Source organism: Heloderma suspectum, chromosome 13 (genome assembly GCF_057233095.1).
Source record: "Heloderma suspectum isolate Gila_16-S chromosome 13, 16-S_ref, whole genome shotgun sequence".
NCBI classification, from domain to species: domain Eukaryota; kingdom Metazoa; phylum Chordata; class Lepidosauria; order Squamata; family Helodermatidae; genus Heloderma; species Heloderma suspectum.
Window position 1 is genome coordinate 32382565 of NC_139470.1, and position 18485 is coordinate 32401049.

The window sequence follows — 18485 nt, forward strand, 5'->3', positions numbered from 1 at the left end:
GAAGCCAGCTGCAGCGGCAGCATCCCCGACGGCACGGCCCGCCGGCCGAGGAGGAGCGCCCGCGCGCCGGCCTCGGCTGCGCTCGCGGGCTCTGCCCGGCCGAGGGCTCCCGACGCCCCGCCCTGTTGCCGCGCGAGGCGCCGCGGCGGGCGGGCGGGCGGCGCCGGGGGAGCCCCGCGCCCAGCTGACGCGCCTGCCTGCGCTCGGCGGGCCGAGGCGGCGCGGGCGCCCGGCTCCCGCCCCGTCCCGCGCCGCCGTGGCGTCCAGCGCGGCGCCCCCGCGGGCCTGCGGCCGCCGGCGGGGGGAGCGCGAAGAGCCCCGCGGGGCCGGGCCGGCGGCGGGCCGGCAGGGGGCGCGGCGGTTGCGCCCTGGCGGGGCGGACGGCGGCGGCGGCAGAGGCGGCGCAGCCCGGGCGAGGCGCGGCGAGGCTGCGGAGTCCGGAGCCAGCCGGGGAGAGGCAGGTGAGCGGCGGCGGCGGCGGCGGCGGCGCCCCTTCGGGACTCGCCTGCGGGGCTTCCCGGGCGGCTGGCGGGGCGGGGCGGGGCGAGCTGCCGGGGGCTTCGCGGGAGCCGGCGCGCCGGGGGCGGCCCCGCGGTCTGCGCGGAGCCCCCACGCCCGAGCCGGCGACCCCAGCGCCGGGCTCGAGCCCCGGGCTCGGAGAGGCGAGGGCAGCGGGCGGCCCTGGCCGGCGGGGCCCCGGGGCCCCGCGCCGGCCTCGCGGGGAGCCAGCCGGGCCGCGCAACCGCGGCGTGCGCGCGCCCCGCTCAGCGACGGCGGGCGAGCGGCGCCCCTCCGCCCGGAGCAGCCGGCGGCGCGGCGGCGGCCGCCAGAAGCGCGCGAGCCGGCGCCCGGCGCCGGGAGCCCGGCCCGCCCCCGCGGGGAGCGGCGGCCGAGCACGGGCCCCGCCTGCCGCCCATCCGGCTGCTCGCCTGGGCCCGGCCAGCGGGGCGCGAGCCGGCCCCGACGTCTGGCTCGCTGGGGCGCCCGGGCGGCGCCGCGAAGCACGGCGCCGCCCCAACCCCCGCGCAGCAGCTGGGGTCGCCGGGCGGCCCGGCTCTCCTGGCGCCCCCGGCCTGGCCGGAGCTCAGCGGCGGGGCGGGCGCGGGCCGCGCTCCTTCCAGCGGCCCGGCGCGCCTCCGGCGTAGGCGCGCTCGAGGGGACCCCCACGCGAGCCCGCAGGGCGAGCCCAGGGGGAGCCGAGCCAGGCGGCGCGCGAGCCCCTCGGCCTGGCCCCTCCCCCCGCCGGGCTGCCCGGCCCCAGCTGCGCCCGTTCGCCCCCCGCCGCCCCCGATCTCCGCCCTCGCCCCCCCCGCCCCGCCGGCAGCATTCCGGACCCCTCCCGGACGGAACCGGGCACCGCTTTAGCTTCGCTTGAAATTAGTTTAAGGGGGCAGTGAGGGGCAGTGGGGGGGTGATTAACGGAAGGAGACTTGATTAAAGTTCGGACCAGGAGCTAGGTGGGCTTTGGGAAATTAAGTGGAGGGCCCCCCCTCGATTTGTTAGCGATCTGTTAGAATTTTGAAACTCAATTTTTATTATCTTTCTACTGTTATTTATTACATCTCCATACCACCCCATAGCCGAAGCTTTCTGGGTGGTTTGCAGAGGTTACAAAAATTTTGGTGCAAACGTTGCATGTTTACAGGTGTGCATGAAGAGGCTCATGAAAAAACTTTCCGCCCACTCTTTTGGGGCTGTTCAAAGCTATTGCAAATTACTTTAATTGACGAGGAGGTGGGGTACACGTTAATTGAATAATTTATTTTATTTGGGGGGTGATGTGGATGAGAAATTAATTGGTCAGCTTTGCCTTCTGTGAAATGTAAATAAATCCTAGTAATTTCCAAATTTGCATGCGTACACACACACACATACACACGTAAATGAATGTATGCAGAATTTATGCAAATCTGTGTCCCACAGGCCTGAACACCACATCTTTTAAGTGCCAGACACCTCCCCACTAAAAAAAGGCCAGAGAGCCGGTGATGGGAAGGGCTCCTTCTCTGCTTGCTGTCAGGCAGGCAAATAGTCTGATGGGGGGAAGCCACTTCCCATGTCCCCCCCCCCAGCCGCCACCTGTCTGGTGCCCTTGTGCGCAGCACACACACACACACACCCCGGCGCCAGAGTTGTGTGGGCTGCTCCAAGGGGTGCTCTGCTCAGCTGTGGAGGTTCAGCAGGTCATTCTCGATGCCTCAGTAAAACAGGCATATTGGGGGGTGGAGAGGGCCAGGTCTGCAAAGCCTGCTGTGGGTTTCTTTTATGTTTTATTGATTATGCTATTTATAAGCCACCTTTCAGGGCACAATTGTCCTCCCTCGACTGGAGGAAGTATTCTATAAGTACATAACAACATGATCAAGAAACTAAAATCATGTTACACCCATTAAAACTGAGCAGTAGCTGTGAATTCATCACAGCAGCTAATAAATGTGGATTGAAATAAACACATTTTGAGCTTTCTCATTAACACTGACGGAGATGGGGGCCCCGGGCGCCACTCACAATAAGAGGGCGCCTGAGCGTTCTTTGGGACAGCAAGGCGGGGCTCTGTGGCCAGCGCCCATCAGGCTGGCTTCATTGGTCTGAGCAGAGCAGCCCTGTGAATGAAGCGAACGGGTTTCCTGCATTCCGGAACATGCTGCTTCGGAGGGAGCTCCCAGCCGCTCCAGTCGCCAGGCGTCCTCACCTCGCCAGTCCTTGCCAGTGATGTGGGCTTCCTTGTGGGCGCCCATTCAGGGGAACTTTCTCTTTGCAGAGCCCTGCAGGCTGGAGACATTTAGCTAGCTCTCTCTCGGCAGTGTTGGCTGGCATTTGGCTTGGTGTTCAGTAGCCTGGAACGAGGAGTTTCTAGGCGGGTGAGTGCATGGCCATGCCTTGTGCTGTTTGGGGATGCAGCTGGCATACGCAAGAGGGGAATGGGGGCCCCCCGATCCTGGAAAGATTCTTCAAGCGGCTCTGGGCAGGAGCGGATTGAAGCTCCAGGAACGGAGCATTGCGGATGCTTCCCGATGTTGCTTATAAAATGGCCATTCGGGAAGATGCTAAACAAAGTGCACCAAGTACAAAGAGTTCTGTGCTTGTCCACTGGAGAAGAGTCTTGTGGCACCTGGAAAGATTCATGTGTTTCTTGTGGCAAGAACTTTCATAGGCAAACCTGCTGCAGCCGTTGTACCAGGCCAATGTTTACTGGTGAGAGAGCACGGCAGTGTTCATGCTGCACATAACTCCTGGTAGACAAAATGGGGAGTGTGGCTGGCTAAATTCTCAACCACTGGGGAGCGCAGAGAGAGGGCTGCAACAGTTAAATTGACGAAGTTTAGTTTAAAAACCTGGTTCTGCCCATGGCTGGGAATATGGGCCACCCTCATATTCCACAGAGGGAGGGGAAATCTCCAGCAGCCTTTCCCAAGCTGATGCCTTCCGGGTGTGTCGGAACACACATCCCAGAATCCCCCACTCACAGCTGTGCTGGCTGTGGGGTTCACCGGGGGAGGGAAGGCTGCGGCGTTCAGGGAGACAGGTTACAGTGGGATGGCCATTTTCTTTGGAAGAATCGCTCCACACACAGACACACACACACTTGTCATTTACTTTGGATGGGTCCCTCGGTGTGTGATGCTAGAGAGAGTCACGGGGGGGGGGGGTGCGCACCTGCTCACCTCATTAGCTGTAGCGTTTCCTGCCCTTCTGGCTTGGCCCTTCAGCACAAAACAGAAAGCCCAGGGTGCGCGGGGGGGGGGGTTCACCCATCCACCTCTCTCTCTCAGTCTCCCCCACCCCTCACCCTGCCACCTGATTGCAGCTCCCTGGGAGACAGGCTGGGAATCTTTGGGGACTTTGCCTTGTAGGGAGCACCCCGGAGAGCCAAGAAGGATTCCTGAGACTCCTTTGCAGGCTCGTGCTGTGTGTGGAGGAAGAGCAGGCCAGCCCCGGGTCGCGATCCCTGGCATCTTCTGGCTGACTTGACCAAGTGCTGCTCCCCAGCAGTGCAGTTAATGACCTTAGGTTCTGCACTTACTGGTCTGGGGGCCCCTCTTTAGATGGAGAGGGGGTGCTGTGTACTTACTTCACCTACCTAAATATGTGGTGAGCCAGCCTTGCTGCTTCATGGGGGCGGGGGGCGTGCTCGTTCTGCTGGGTGGGACCCTGGACTTTGAAAAATGGAAGTGCGGAATACATCTGTAAATCCATAGTTGTGTAATTTCTTTGTTACGCTAACCAAGAGAACAAACAATGCACAAACTTTTGAGACCTCCACAACTCTTTGTTAGACAAGATGCTACAAAAAGCAGGTTTTGCGGTCGGGGTGGGATGGGGAGAAAAAAACTGACTTGATGGTGTTTGCATGTCCAGAGTCCCAAAAGGAAAAATGTTGGATGCTCCATAACAGTGGAATGTTGCATTTCCAAAATCCAACATTTCCCCCCTTCTGGTTCCCAGTAACCCAGGGGCAGCTCCAGGTCCAATCTTGTAACCATCGCATGACCAGCAGAGCCTAATTTGAATGATTCCAAACCCCATCTTGTGACTCTGAACATGCAGACATGGTGACTTCATCAAGTCAGGTTTTTTTCTCCCATTCCATGCCCTCACATCACCAAACCTACTGTTTGTAATATCTTTCCTGATGAAAAGTTCTGGAGATGTCAAAAACACGCACATTTCTGTGATCTTTTGGTTGGCCCAATAACAGTAGTACACTAATATGGATTTTGTATTTTTTCTTACAGCCAACATAGCTACCTTTTGTTTTGTTTTGTTTTAAATATATGTGAGCTAAACCTTCATCCCACCCAGGGTGGGGAAGGGGAGAGGCAGGAACTTTACAGAAGTTGTGATTTTGCTGAAGCAGTCCCAGTAGTACTTAGAAGACTTCTGGAAAAATAATGCAAGCATGTTATAAATAAAAACATTCAAATCTTTAGACAGCCAGCAACAGCAACTGCCCACATTACAGCTGAGATGCTGCTTCTGATGGAAGGAAGTGGCCTCTGTGGTGTGGTCTTAAATCTATTTACTCAGAAGTAAGCCTCATGGATTTTCCTGGAGTTTACTCCTAGTAAGTGTGTAATTTTATTGCAGCATAAAATATCTGACTGAATTCTTGTGTATTTTCTGTCTGGGTTCCTGTTGCTGTTTTTTGGTCCTGCACGTTTACATCTTGAAAAATCATAAGCTGTCGTGACCATTGCTCCATAGGGTGGTGTCTGGGGGCAAATTCCTCCCTAGTGAGGCAGCCATTTAGTCCCAGGCCAGGCAAGAAGACCCCTTGGATCCTGAGAAATGATCAGCGCTTGAGTGGAGCCTGGGAAGGCCCCAGCGTGGCACTGCAGGTGAGCAGCGTGGCTCCCTCCTTGAAACAGACACGTGGCTGTGATTGCGTTCCAGGAGGACTCGTGTGGATGCAGCCCCCGGTGGTCATGCCGGCCAGGGGGCGACAGCAGCTGTAGTCAGCCCAAGCAGAGTGGGCGAGGCTGTCGTCAAGCCCACTCTGAGACGCTCCTGCAGCTTAGTCGACACTCTGTCATCGTCTTGTTTCGGGAGAACACACTGACTCCTCTCTGAGGAGCTGCTCTGATGAAGGTGGGAAAGAAAGACGTTCACCGTCTGTGTGACGTGAGCTGTGTCTGTTGGTTTTTCCACCAGCAATAAGAAGGCTGGTGGAATGGGGCAGGGGAGCCATATTCTGGAACTACCCATTTCCGCCACCTCCGAGTGCACTGGCAGGCTCGTCTTGTGGCGCACAAAGGTGGCCGCCCTGGAAAGCGTGCCCCCCCGTCCCCGTCCCCGATGACCCTCCTGGCTCTGAAATCCTCAGATGAAGTTTGGCTCCCTGAGCCACCTTCTGGCCTAAATAAAGCCCCCCAGGACCCTAAAACAACACAAACTTTATCTGAAGACCTTAAAAACAAATTAAAATACTTAAAAACAAATGTAAAACCTTACAATCCCCCCACCCCAATTCTCTCCAGCTAGAAAAACGGCACCCACCTTGGGACGGGCACCGTGGCCGCTCTGTTCTGAGCTGTGGGGAGTTTGTGAGGAGGGCTGCAGGAGGCCCACAGCAGGCACTGAAGTGGTTTAGCTGTCTTGCATACACAGCTTGCTGGTTTGGGCCAAGCCAATGTAGCAGAGCCTGAATCCAGAGTGACTTGCACAGTAGCCCATTCAGAAGCCAGCTCTGTGTTCCATGAGTCACCTGGGGAAGGGGTCCGCATGGACTAGCCAGCGGGAAGCCAGCGGGTCCCCCACAGGCCTGCTGTGACACAGGCTTGCTTTCATCCATATTTTGACAAGCTGAAAGGCCCCAGATTGCTCTAAGGTCAGGACATGCAGCATTCCAGGGTGTCTCCCCCAACCCCTGAGTTTCATGGTGTGCTGCAAGGGAAGGGATAAATCCTGGGTTTGAATCTTGGGGAGGCACAGCTCTGCAGTGAGTTGTCCAGTCACCTCACTGGGTAGCCAAAGTGAAATGTGAGTTGGCGGGAGAGTGGGAAGGGACCTGCCCTTCATGGTGTGGCCAGTTGGTGCAGCCCGCTTGCCGTAGAGCTTCGCTCATGACATGTCAGTTTCCAGGAACCCCAGAGCTCCCCTTTGCTCCGCTGCCTAGAGAGGAAGTCCTCGTGCTTCCCCTGGGGCGGTCAGAGGCATTCTGGGAAGAGCATCTTCAGCAGCACAGCTAGTGCCCTCGCATGATCAGCACTTGAAAGGTTGTCACAGAGAAGAAGGCCAGGATCTCTTCTCGATCATCCCAGAGTGCAGGACACAGAATAATGGGCTCAAGTTACAGGAAGACAGATTCCGGCTGAACATCAGGAAAAACTTCCTGACTGTTAGAGCAATACGATAATGGAACCAATTACCTGGGGCGGTAGTGGGCTCTCCCACACTGCAGGCGTTCAAGACGAGGCTGGACAGCCATCTGTCAGGGATGCTCTGACTTGGATTCCTGCACTGAGCAGGGGGTTGGACTCGATGGCCTTGTAGGCCCCTTCCAGCCCTACTGTTCTATGATTCTATGCCCTACACGTGCGACAAGCGCAAGCTGATCACGCTGCTGGAAGAAGTAAGAGGACTGGCATGGCGGGGGTCGACCCTCCAGGGAATAAGAGAACACCAAGAGTTCTTGGACAGAACAGTGGAACTACAGCAGCAAAGGGAAGACCAGAAGCTTGAAGAGCAACAGCAAGCTGAGGCAGAAGAGGGAAATGCTAAGGAGAGGGAAAATGCAGTAGAGGACACTCCTCGGAAAAGGGTGACAGGAGCAGAAGAACTAGATGCCTCTCTGCACCAGTGGAAGCAGTGGAGCTGTGGAACCATTTCCAGGTACTGGAGGATGAGACTGGAGGGCAGCCTGCAGAGGAAGAATCACAAGAGAACCTGCATGAGAGTGAGCAAGAGGCTGAAGGTTAGCCAAGCAGTGGCAATGAAACCAAGGCCCGCAACAAGAAGAGAAGAGTAGTAATAGTGGAAACTCCTTGCTGTGTGGGATCGAAACCCAGGTATGTCACAAAGACCCGTGGACTCACCAGGTATGCTGTCTCCCAGGAGGACAGATTGGAGACATGACTGAAGGGTTGCCTGCACTCATAAAGTCCACTGACAGGATTCCTTTTCTTCTCATCCATGTGGGAAAAATGATACCACCAAGCAGAGCTACGAAGAAATCACGTCAGACTTTGAAGTTTACATGAAGGGAAGGAAACTCAAGAACTTTGGGGCCCAGATAGTTTTCTCATCCATCCTTCCAGTAGTTAGAAGAGGGATAGAAAGGGAATGAAAAATACTCCGGGTGAATAACTGGCTATGAAGGTGGTGCCAACGAGAGAGATTTGGATTCTGGGACCACGGGCTATACTTCCTGGAAGATGGGCTGTTGGCAAGGGACAGGTTGCACCTCACAAAGGCTGGGAAGAATGTGTTTGGCCACAGCATGAAGAACTTCATCAGGAGGGCTTTAAACTGAATCCTACAGGGAAGGGAGATGTAAAGTTGGGGGTAACAATGGTCGTAGGCGCATGCACTGCAACGGAGAGAACAGCTCTGATAGCGCCCAGTAATAGCCTTCAGACACATGTAGGAAGAAAGCCAGACTATGAAGCACATGGTCTTCGATGTCTATATACTAATGCCCAGAGTATGGGAAACAAACAGAACGAACTTGAACTCTTAATACAAGAGGGAAATTATGACCTGATAGGTATAACTGAGACTTGGTGGGATGACTCTCATGACTGGAATATAGCAGTTGACGGATATAACTTGTTCAAAAAGAAAAGGAGGAACAGAAAGGGAGGTGGGGTTGCACTATATGTTAAAAATACATATCTCTGCACAGAAATACAGGAGGATGAGCTTGATAGCCCCATCGAGAGCATCTGGATCAAAATAAATGGAGCAAAGATTAAAAGGAACCTGGTGGTCAGAGTCTACTACCAGCCACCCAATCAGGGAGAAGACGAGGATGAAACCTTTGAAAAGCAAATAGTCAATGTTTCAAGGAAGCCTGATGAAGTAGTAATGGGGGACTTCAATTTCCCCGATATTTGTTGGGAGACAAATTCTGCAAAACATGGCCCCTCCAGGAAATTCCTGACTTGTGTGGCGGATAACTTCCTCCTACAGAAAGTAGAGGAAGGAACTAGAGGATCGGCTATCCTTGACTTGATCCTAACCAACAGAGATGGCTTAGTGGGTAAAGTAGCAGTTACAGGAACTCTGAGGGAAAGTGACCGTGTTATACTTGAGTCCTTGGTTCTAAAGGAAACAAAAGCCGAGTGTAGCCAAATGCGTACCCTGGATTTTAGGAAAGCTGATTTTAATAAACTCAGAACAATGATCACTAAGGTCCCATGGCAAGTGACTCTGATGAGAAAAGCAGTCCAAGATGAGTGGGAGTTTTTTTAAAAAAGGAAGTTCTCAAGGCACAATCACAAACAATTCCAACAAGAAAAAAAGGTGGACGACAACAGAGGAAGCCAATGTGGTTTCACAAAAAGCTTAGAGATGACCTGAAAACAAAAAGAACACATATAAGAAGTGGAAGGAAGGCCAAGCTACGAAGGAAGAATACAGGCAGGTAGCACAGAATTGCAGGGATGGCGTCAGGAAGGCTAAAGCTGAGAACGAGCTGAGGTTAGCAAGGGATGCTAAAAGCAACAAAAAGGCTTTCTTCAGCTACGTGCATAGTAAAAGACAGAGGAAAGGAATGGTGGTTCAGCAAATAAATAAGGATGGCAAAATGATAACAGAGGACAAGGAAAAGGCAGAAGTGCTCAATTCCTACTTTGGCTCAGTCTTCTCCCTAATGAGGGTCTATGACCCCCCTGGCAAAGGCGAAGTAAAGGCTGAAGGAGCAGGATTGCAGCTTGAGATCGATAGGCATATGGTCAAGGAACACCTAATTAGTTTGAATGAGTTCAAATCTCCAGGGCCAGATGAACTGCACCCTAGAGTAATAAAGGAACTGGCAGAAGAACTCTCAGAACCGCTGTCTATTATCCTTGAGAAATCACGGAGCACGGTGTCAGGAGCGCCCTAGCTGCCTCTTGCAGTCCCCCCAGTAGCCAATTCAGGACACAGACAACGAGGATTCTTTCCAAGGCTTTATTCCTTTATTACTTTATGACTCTTTCAGATACTAATCACTAGCGACTAAGCAAGGAACACCACTGGGGAAAGATAGCAGAGTAACCTAAGCTCCAAGTAAGGCAGTTGGTCCCCGTTTGAAGGGGAACCGCGGGAAGACTCTGAACATATAGGCCATGGAGAGATCCTCCCTCTTTCCTTTGGGTCCTCGGGACGCGACTGTTGTTTGAGCACCAAAGGAGCGGAACACCTCCTTTTGGCGCCCTCCATCTGTCGCTGCTCCCTGCGTCTGCACCGAGCGTCCAGCAAGCCCCCCTCCAGCGCTCTCCCACTGCCAGGGCCACTCTCTATCCCAGGAATGCAGGCAGGAGGAATCTCTGCCAGCTGCTGTGCTTGTGAGAGATGAGGGAGCTCCTCTCCCACGTATTGCTGTTCTTCCTCAGAATCAGAACTGCTGTGGGGCTCTATGGGCTCAGTTTCCACCCTGACATCATTCCCGCTCCCATGAGGCCCCCCGTCGTGCTCCTCCCCTCGGGGCCCAGGTTTGTGGGGGTACAGCTGGTGGAATTGCCTCAGCAGCAACTGAGCATGCACATTTTCCGTGGGTTCCCAGGATCGCTCATCTAGCCCGTACCCCTTCCATTCCACCAGATATTGCAGGCGGCTGCGAGAAAGGCGGGAGTCCAGAATCTCCATGACCTCAAACTCCTCCTCCCCCTCCACCAGCACTGGCAGCAGGGAGGAGCCGGCCGAGCGATGAGGGTCGCCAGAAACCAGGGGGGACAGCAAGGACCGATGAAAAACAGGATGGATCTTCATGGAGGGGGGGAGAGCCAGGCGAAAAGCAACAGGGTTAATCTGGGCCGTAATCTGGAAAGGCCCTATGCGGCGAGGCGCGAGCTTATTTGCGGGCGAGTGAGAGGGGAGGTATTGGGTGGACAACCAAACCCAGTCCCCCAGTTACAGAGATGGACCCGACTGGTGCCGCCAGTCCACAGAGGCCTTGTAGGCTGTCTTGGCTTGCTCGAGGGAGTCCCGTAAGAAGTGGTGTACCGCTTGCAACTCCTCTAAAAACTCATGGGCCGCCGGCACCGAAGAGGGAGCTAGGGTGGACAGGAAAGCCTTGGGGTGGTAACCAAAATTGGCAAAAAATGGAGTTTGGCGGGTGGAAGCATGGCAGGCATTGTTATAAGCAAATTCTGCGAGAGGCAGCAAGGAAAACCAGTCATCTTGCTGGTAATTGACATAACAGCGCAAATATTGCTTCAGAGTCGCATTGGTGCGCTCGGTCTGACCATCCATCTGTGGATGGTGGGCAGAGGAAAGACGGAGCATCACATGGAGAAGCCCAAGTAGCTCCCTCCAGAAATGGGCAGTGAATTGGGCCCCCCTATCCGAAATTAGACCCTCGGGCCATCCGTGGAGCCGGAAAACATGCGCCAAAAAAAGCTCCGCCGTCTCCCTGGCTGTGGGCAACCCAGAGCAGGGGATGAAATGGGCCATCTTAGAAAACAAATCCACCACCACCGTGTGAGCGATGCAAGTCAGTGATGAAGTCAAGGGAGAGCAGTTTCCAAGGTCCTGAGGGGGTAGGCAGGGGGTGAAGCAATCCTGTGGGCTTGCCTGAGCAGGCCTTTGCCAGCTGGCAGGTTGGGCAGGAGGCGACTTAGGTCTTGACGTCCCGACACACATGAGGCCACCAAAAATCCCGCATCACTCCATGCAGGGTCTTGGCGAAGCCAAAATGCCCAGCGGTGGGGGAGTCATGGCACTGATGGAGGATCTTCTCGCGGAGGGGTCTAGAAGGCACATAGAACAGGCCAGAATGGTAAAGCAGGCCATCTCGCAAAGAGAAGGGGGTAGAGGGGGGGCAGAGGCTAGCCCCAATTCCTCCACTTTTGTGTGAACAAAAGCATCCTCAGCCTGTTCAGAGTGAATAAGCTCCTCCCAAGAGCGAGGCACCGCAGCTGCCGCCAGGGTCTCTGAGGGAAGAATCAGAGGGGAGGGATTTCCCTCACCCCCTGGCTGGATTCAGGCTTACAAGAAAGAGCATCTGCTTGTAGGTTGTCGGAGGCCTTCACATGGCAAATCTTAAGGTGGAACCGGGGGGGGGGGGGGAAAGCGACTACCTAATCTGCCTCTGGTTTAAGGCACGGGCTGTCTGAAGATGTTCTAGGTTGCGATGGTCGGTTCTAACTTTGACTGGGTGCTGTGCCCCCTCCAGAAGATGACGCCAGGTCTCCAAAGCTGACTTGATGGCCAACAGTTCCTTCTCCCAGATGGTATAATTCCTCTCAGACATGTTCAGCTTCCTGGAGTGGTAAGCACAGGGTTGCGACCCGCCGCCCGCCCAATCTGGCTGAAAAAGCACCGCCCCCACCACAAAGTCAAAGGCATCAGTTTGCACTATAAAAGGCTTCTTCAGGTCGGGATGTAACAGGATCAGCTCAGAACTAAAAAGCTTCTTAAGTTCCTCAAAAGCCTGTTGGGCAGATGCCGTCCAATGAAAAGGAGATTTCCTGCCCTTAAGGAGGTCCGTGAGAGGAGATGTCAGCCAAGCAAAGCTGGGCAGGAACTTTCTGTAAAAATTAGCAAACCCCAGAAAACGTTGCAAGTCCTTCTTGGTGGATGGAGCCTGCCAGGCGAGGACAGCCTGGACCTTTGCAGGATCCATTCTGATACCGTCAGCTGAGATAATGTAGCCGAGATAGTCCAAAGAGGTTAGGTCAAATGCACATTTCTCCAGCTTGGCATAAAGATGGTGCTCGCGGAGGCGCTGGAGGACGGCGGAGACATGGTGCTGATGGGCGTGGGGGTCCTCAGAAAATATAAGTAAATCATCGAGATACACGATGAGGAAAGTGTCCAAATAGTCCCGGAAGATGGCATTCATAAAACACGAAAACGGGGGGGGCGCAGGCGAGCCCAAACAGCATCACTAGGTATTCATACGCTCCGTACCGGGGGCTGAAACAGGTCTTCCACTCATCCCCCTCCCGGATGCGAATCAGATTGTAGGTGCCACGCAGGTCCAACTTTGTGAAAATCTTGGCTTGCCCCAGGCACTCCAGCATTTCCGGTATGAGGGGGAGGGGATACTTGTTGGGGATCGAGACCGAATTCAACGCTCGGAAGTCATGCACCAGGCGGAGGTCTTCTGATTTTTTGCGCACAAACATGGTAGGGGTGCATGTGGGGGAGGAGGAGGGGCGAATGAAGCCACGTTTGAGGTTTGTGTCCAAAAACTCCTGCAGTGCTTGAAGTTCTGGCTCCGACATCGAATACAGCTGGCCGGCGGGGATGGTCACCCCAGGAATGAGGTTAATGGCACAGTCAAAAGGGCGGTGGTGGGGGAGCTGGTCGGCCTCCTTCTTGTCGAAAACATCCTGAAAAGCTGCATACTTCTCTGGGAGGATCACGGTAGCTGAAGAACTGCCAGAAGCAGACAAGGAGGGGGAGGAAAGGGTTAAGGCCTGGGCTGGGACTGGTGCCTGGTCGGAAGGCAATGCTCCTGGCAGTAGGGAGACACAAACTCCACTTGCTGAAGTCCCCAAGAAATCTGAGGATTATACTTAGAGAGCCAGGAAGCACCCAGCGCGATTGGGTATTGGGGAACCTTGGCCAAGTGAAACTGAATCTGCTCAACGTGGGACTGGGCACGCAGAGTGAGCGGAGCTGTAATGTGACACCGCGCCCGAAGAAAGAGGACGCCCATCGATGGTCTCCACTGCCAAGGGGGCAGGAAGAGGCAGGGTAGGAATCTTGTGGAAGTGAGCAAACGTTTCATCCATGAAACTGGTCGTAGCCCCAGAGTCCACTAAAGCTAGGGCCTCCACTCCACCCCACTGGGAGGAGCGGAGGTGAACATGCAATAGCAGATGGGAGGGTGGGGGGGTTGCGGAAGGCACCCAAATGGTGGGGAGCCAACCCCCACACTGGAGACCCCCAACAGGCTTGGGGGGCAGCCTAGTCAGGCCTGGGGACAAGGAGGAGGAGGAAAAAGAGGAGGAGGCAGTGGGGCTGCGGGTCTGGCGTGGCAGGTTTTGACGAAATGTCCCAGCTTTCCACACCGAAAGTATCGGTGCTCCGCGCGCCGCCGTTCTAGTTCCTCCGCCAGCGGCGGGGCTCGGGTAGCTCCCAGCTGCATCGGGGTCTCCTCCACCCCCACCACAGGGGTGGGGGAGGGGCAGGAAAGGTGGGGGGATGGGAGGAGGGAAATCTCGGCCCCCGGCACCCCGCCAGGTCTGCTGGCACCCCTCCAGCTGACTATCTATCTGGAGGCAGGTCTGGATGAGGTCCTCCAAAGTAGGCGGGCTAGGCGTGCGTGCCAACTCATCCAAGATCTCGTCGTTCAAACCATCCAAAAACTGAGTTACCAGCGCGGCATCATTCCACTGTAAGTCCTGCATCAGCAAGTGAAAAGTTGTTGCGTAGCTGGAAACTGAGTCCTTGCCCTGCCTGAGGTGGTGAATCTCCCGAGAAGCCGTCTGCGTGCACAGGGGGTCACCGAAAAAACTGGCCATCGCTGTCATTAAACCTTGATAGTCCCCGAGCAGGGGGTCATCATCGAGAAGAAGTCCCGAAGCTCATTTAGCTGCCACGCCTGAAAGTAGGTTAATGTTAAAGCCCACATGAACCTGTTCTGTCAGGAAATCCTCAGGTCGTAGGCGCATGTACAGCTCCGATTGGGCACGGAAAATCTGAAAAAGTCCTTTCTCACCAGAAAACCTCTCTGGCAGAGCCACCGGGCACTTGCAGCGGGGGGGGAATCGGAGGTGGTGGGGGTTGAACCGCAGCTTGCGGACTCTGTACGGCAGTCATCAGTTGAGCCACTTGATCACGAAGAGCCTGGTTCTCTAGCGCGAGAGCTTGCACCGCCGCGTCCATCGCACCCTCCAGAGGCAGTAGGAGCAGAAAAAAAGGGGGGGAACAGGGACCAAGCTGTCAGGAGCGCCCTAGCTGCCTCTTGCAGTCCCCTCCAATAGCCAACTCAGGACACAGACGACGAGGATTCTTTCCAAGGCTTTATTCCTTTATTACTTTATGACTCTTTCAGATACTAATCACTAGCGACTAAGCAAGGAACAGCACTGGGGTAGATAGCAGAGTAGCCTAAGCTCCAGGTAAGGCAGTTGGTCCCCATTTGAAGGAGAACTGTGGGAAGACTCTGAACCTATGGGTATGGAGAGATCTTCCCTCTTTCCCTTGGGTCCTCGGGACGCGACCGCTGTTTTAGCGCCAAACGAGCGGAGCGCCTCCTTTCGGCGCCCTCCATCTGTCGTCACTCCCTGCATCTGCGCCGAGCATCCAGCAAGCCCCCCTCCAGCGCTCTCTCACTGCCAGGGTCACTATCTATCCCAGGAATGCTGGCAGGAGGAATCTCTGCCAGCTGCTGTGCTTGTGAGAGATGAGCGAGCTCCTCTCCCACGGATTGCTGTTCCTCCTCAGAATCAGAACTGCTCTGGGGCTCTATGGGCTCAGTTTCCACCCTGACAGACAGGTGAAGTGCCATATGACTGGAGGAGGGCTAATGTTGTCCCTATCTTCAGAAAGGGCAAAAAGGAGGAACCTGGGAACTACAGGCCAGTCAGTCTGACATCAATCCCTGGGAAAATTCTGGAGCAGATTCTAAAGCAATCCATCTGTAAGCACCTTGAAAACAATGCAGTGATTCCTTGAAGCCAACATGGATTTGTCAAGAACAAATCCTGCCAGACGAATCTGAACTCATTTGTTGATCACGTCACCTCCCTTGTGGACTGTGGGAATGCTCTGGACATAATATACTTTGACTTCGGCAAAGCTTTCGACAAAGTGCCCCATGATATCCTGATGAGCAAACTAGCTCAAAGTGTGCTAGATGAAATAACAATCCGGTGGATCCACAGTTGACTACAGAATTGGACTCAAGGAGTGCTTATCAATGGGATCTTCTCAAACTGGGGAGTGGTAACAAGTGGGGTACCGCAGGGCTCAGTCCTGGGCCCAGTGCTCCTCAACATGTTTATTAATGACTTGGAGGAGGAGGTGCCAGGAATGCTGATGACATTTGCAGATGACACAAAATTGGGCAGGATAGCTAATACCCTGGAAGACAGAAACACAATTCAAAGTGATCTTAATAGGCCGAAAACAACAGAATGACATTTAATAGGGATAAATGCCAGGTTCTGCACCTAGGAAAAAGAAACCAAAGGCACAGTTACAAGATGGGGGATATGTGGCTCAACAACACTACATGCGAGAAGGATCTTGGAATTGTTGTAGATCACAAGCTGAAGATGAGCCAACAATGTGATGTGGCTGCAAAAAAGGCAAATGCTTTTTTGGGCTGCATTAATAGAAGCATAGCTTCCAAATCACGTGAAGTACTAGTTCCCCTCTGCTCAGCAGTGGTTAGGCCTCATCCTGAGTACTGTGTCCAGTTCTGGGGGCCACACTTTAAAAAGGATGCAGATAAACTGGAGAGGGTTCACAGGAGGGCAATGAAGATGATCTGGGGACTGGAAACAAAGCCCTATGAAGAGAGACTGAAAGAACTGGGCATGTTTAGCTTTGAGAATAGAAGACTGAGGGGAGACAGGATAGCGCTCTTCAAGTTCTTGAAAGGTTGCCCCAGAGAGGAAGGCCAGGATCTCTTCTTGATCATCCCAGAGTGCAGGGCACACAATAATGGGCTCAAGTGACAGGAAGCCAGGTTCCGGCTGAACATCAGGAGAAACTTCCTGACAGAGCAATACAAGAATGGAACCAATGACCTGGGGAGGTGGTGGGCTCTCCCACACCAGAGGCATTCAAGACCAGGCTGGACAGCCATCTGCCAGGGATGCTCTGATTCTTGGATTCCTGCACTGAGCAGGAGGTTGGACTCGATGGCATTATAGGCCCCTTCCAACCCTACTCTATGATTCTATGATGTAGGGATGCAGGTATTTATTTCGTGTACGGCCCACCTTATGAGGGAGTCTGCATTCCTCCTCCCTCCTTACGAGGGACTCTGCACTCCTCTTCCCTCCATACCTCGGTTTTCTCAGCCGGTGTATTAAGAGCTAACCCTGAAGTATTTGCTTGTGTGGGAACACAGGCGGCAGTGCCCGCTTCTCAGGATGTCATTTGCACTTGTCAACCGCTTGCCAGGCTTTCTTCACATGGAGCTTTTATCCTGCAATTGAGATGGCTCCTTCACAGAAGTTTGTGGGCTCTTTACATGACATCATGAGAATTCAAGGCGTCTCCTGCACTAAATGCCCCGTTTTTAAATAGAGCGTGGGTAATTACCCCCTTGTGTTCCACTTGAGTTCCCTCCGTGAAAAGAGGAAAAGTGGCAAGAAGAGGAGTGAGATCAGTGAGAGAATGGAAGACTCAGATACGGGGAGAAGGAGGGGGAAGGGGGAAAGGAAGCATGTGAAAAAGGGAGTCATTGTGATCCTGCATTTAAAACGGAAGCAGAAAGCCCCGTTTTAAATGCGGGATTTTAGGCTGGTGTAGAGATGCCCCCGGTGTCATTTTCCTGAGGCATCAGGGCTGCTGCGGGGGTTAATTCCAGTGCCCAGCCAGCTGTGTGCTTTTAATCTGATTGGGAATTCTGACAAGAACCCACCTTCGCGCCCCACTCCCGCTGGGTGAGATGGAACATTTGAGGTGGAGTGGTGGGTCCCTCTCTGCCCTCCGCAGCAGCCCTGGGCCACAGGACTCTCTGGAAGCCGGGAGCGTGCCTCTCCCAGCAGCCCATCCCCCCGGGGCATGGGGGGCCTCCTGGCTCCACCACATGGGACCACCTCGGTGGAAGCAGGTGGACTGAAGCTACCGTGGGGGGGGCATTGCTGTGGTGAGCCCGGAGCGGTTTTTGCCCCAGTGCAGCAGCGCCCCCAGGGGCAGGAGGGCGTCCCTTTGGCAAATGTCAGGAAGCCTGAAGGGTCGGCAGGGGTGGCACTGACCAATAGCTGGCATGATGGAGAGCCTCTGCGTGGAAATGGCCCAGGGCCCCTCCCAACGTCACGTGGTCTGCGGGGCCAGCACAGCCGCCCGCAGCCAGGGGGCGTGGGCAGCCCTGGCGTGCAGCTTAGGGCGGATGGCCTGGGCTGCCCCCGTGGGAGCCCTCGTGGGGCGCCAATGCCGCAGGCACACAGCTGGGCCATGGGAATGTCACCTCAGCTGTGCAGGAGCAGCGGGCAGAAAACCCTCTCCCCCACAGTCGGAGGAACATTTGCAGCAGCCCTGCTTTGAATGGGAATCTCCACCATACTCAGCGAGAATGCCCTACGCCAGACCTCCCTACGCTGAGGTCCTCCAGGTGTGCTGGAGTCCCGGCCGGGAACAATGGGAGTCCAATCGCATGTGGAGGTTGGACTCAGTGGACTTGTAGGCCCCTTCCAACCCTACTATTCTGTGATTCTGTGGAGGGCACCAGCTCGGGGAGGCTGCTCTAAGGGAGCACCAGCCTGTGTGCCCTGGAAGCAGCTCGCCACGCAGGCCAGCAAGCCCACCGGACGCAGCCACATGCGGTGGGATGTTGGGGGGGTCTCCTGGCTTAGTCTCCCTCCCGGCACACAGCCACGGCACACCCACTGGGCACCATCCCAGGGAAGCCCCCCGCAGGGACCCCGGGAATCCACAGGCGGAGCTCTGATGGGGCTCTGCTTCACTTCAACGGGGCATCTTGTGCAAGAGAACTGCCCTCTAGATCATGCCCGTGGGACGCGGGGCGTGTGCGTGGCGTGCTCCGTCCCTCAAGGGGACACACAACAGGATGCTGCACAAGCAGCAGCGCCGTGGAATGACGGGAGCGTGGGGAGCTTTGGGGGGGCTGAGGCGTCGCTCTTTCTGTAGCAGCCTTTCCTTCCACAAGGGAAGTGGTCTGCTAGGGATGTTTGGTTTCCTCTTATTGCTGG

General features: G+C 55.1%; 1 protein-coding gene across 4 annotated transcripts in view; it reads left to right on the top strand.

Annotated features, from left to right (window-relative positions):
* The first annotated feature begins 349 nt into the window (after positions 1 to 349).
* Positions 350 to 18485, top strand: part of ADORA2A (adenosine A2a receptor) — a 35162-nt gene continuing 17026 nt past the window's right edge. The window contains exon 1 of one of the 4 annotated variants that reach the window (XR_014785752.1): positions 350 to 461. The gene's annotated coding sequence lies outside the window, so the exon portion shown is untranslated. The remainder of the gene's footprint in view (positions 462 to 18485) is intronic. The other 3 variants (XM_084819927.1, XR_014785751.1, XM_084819929.1) reach the window with 3 other exon arrangements.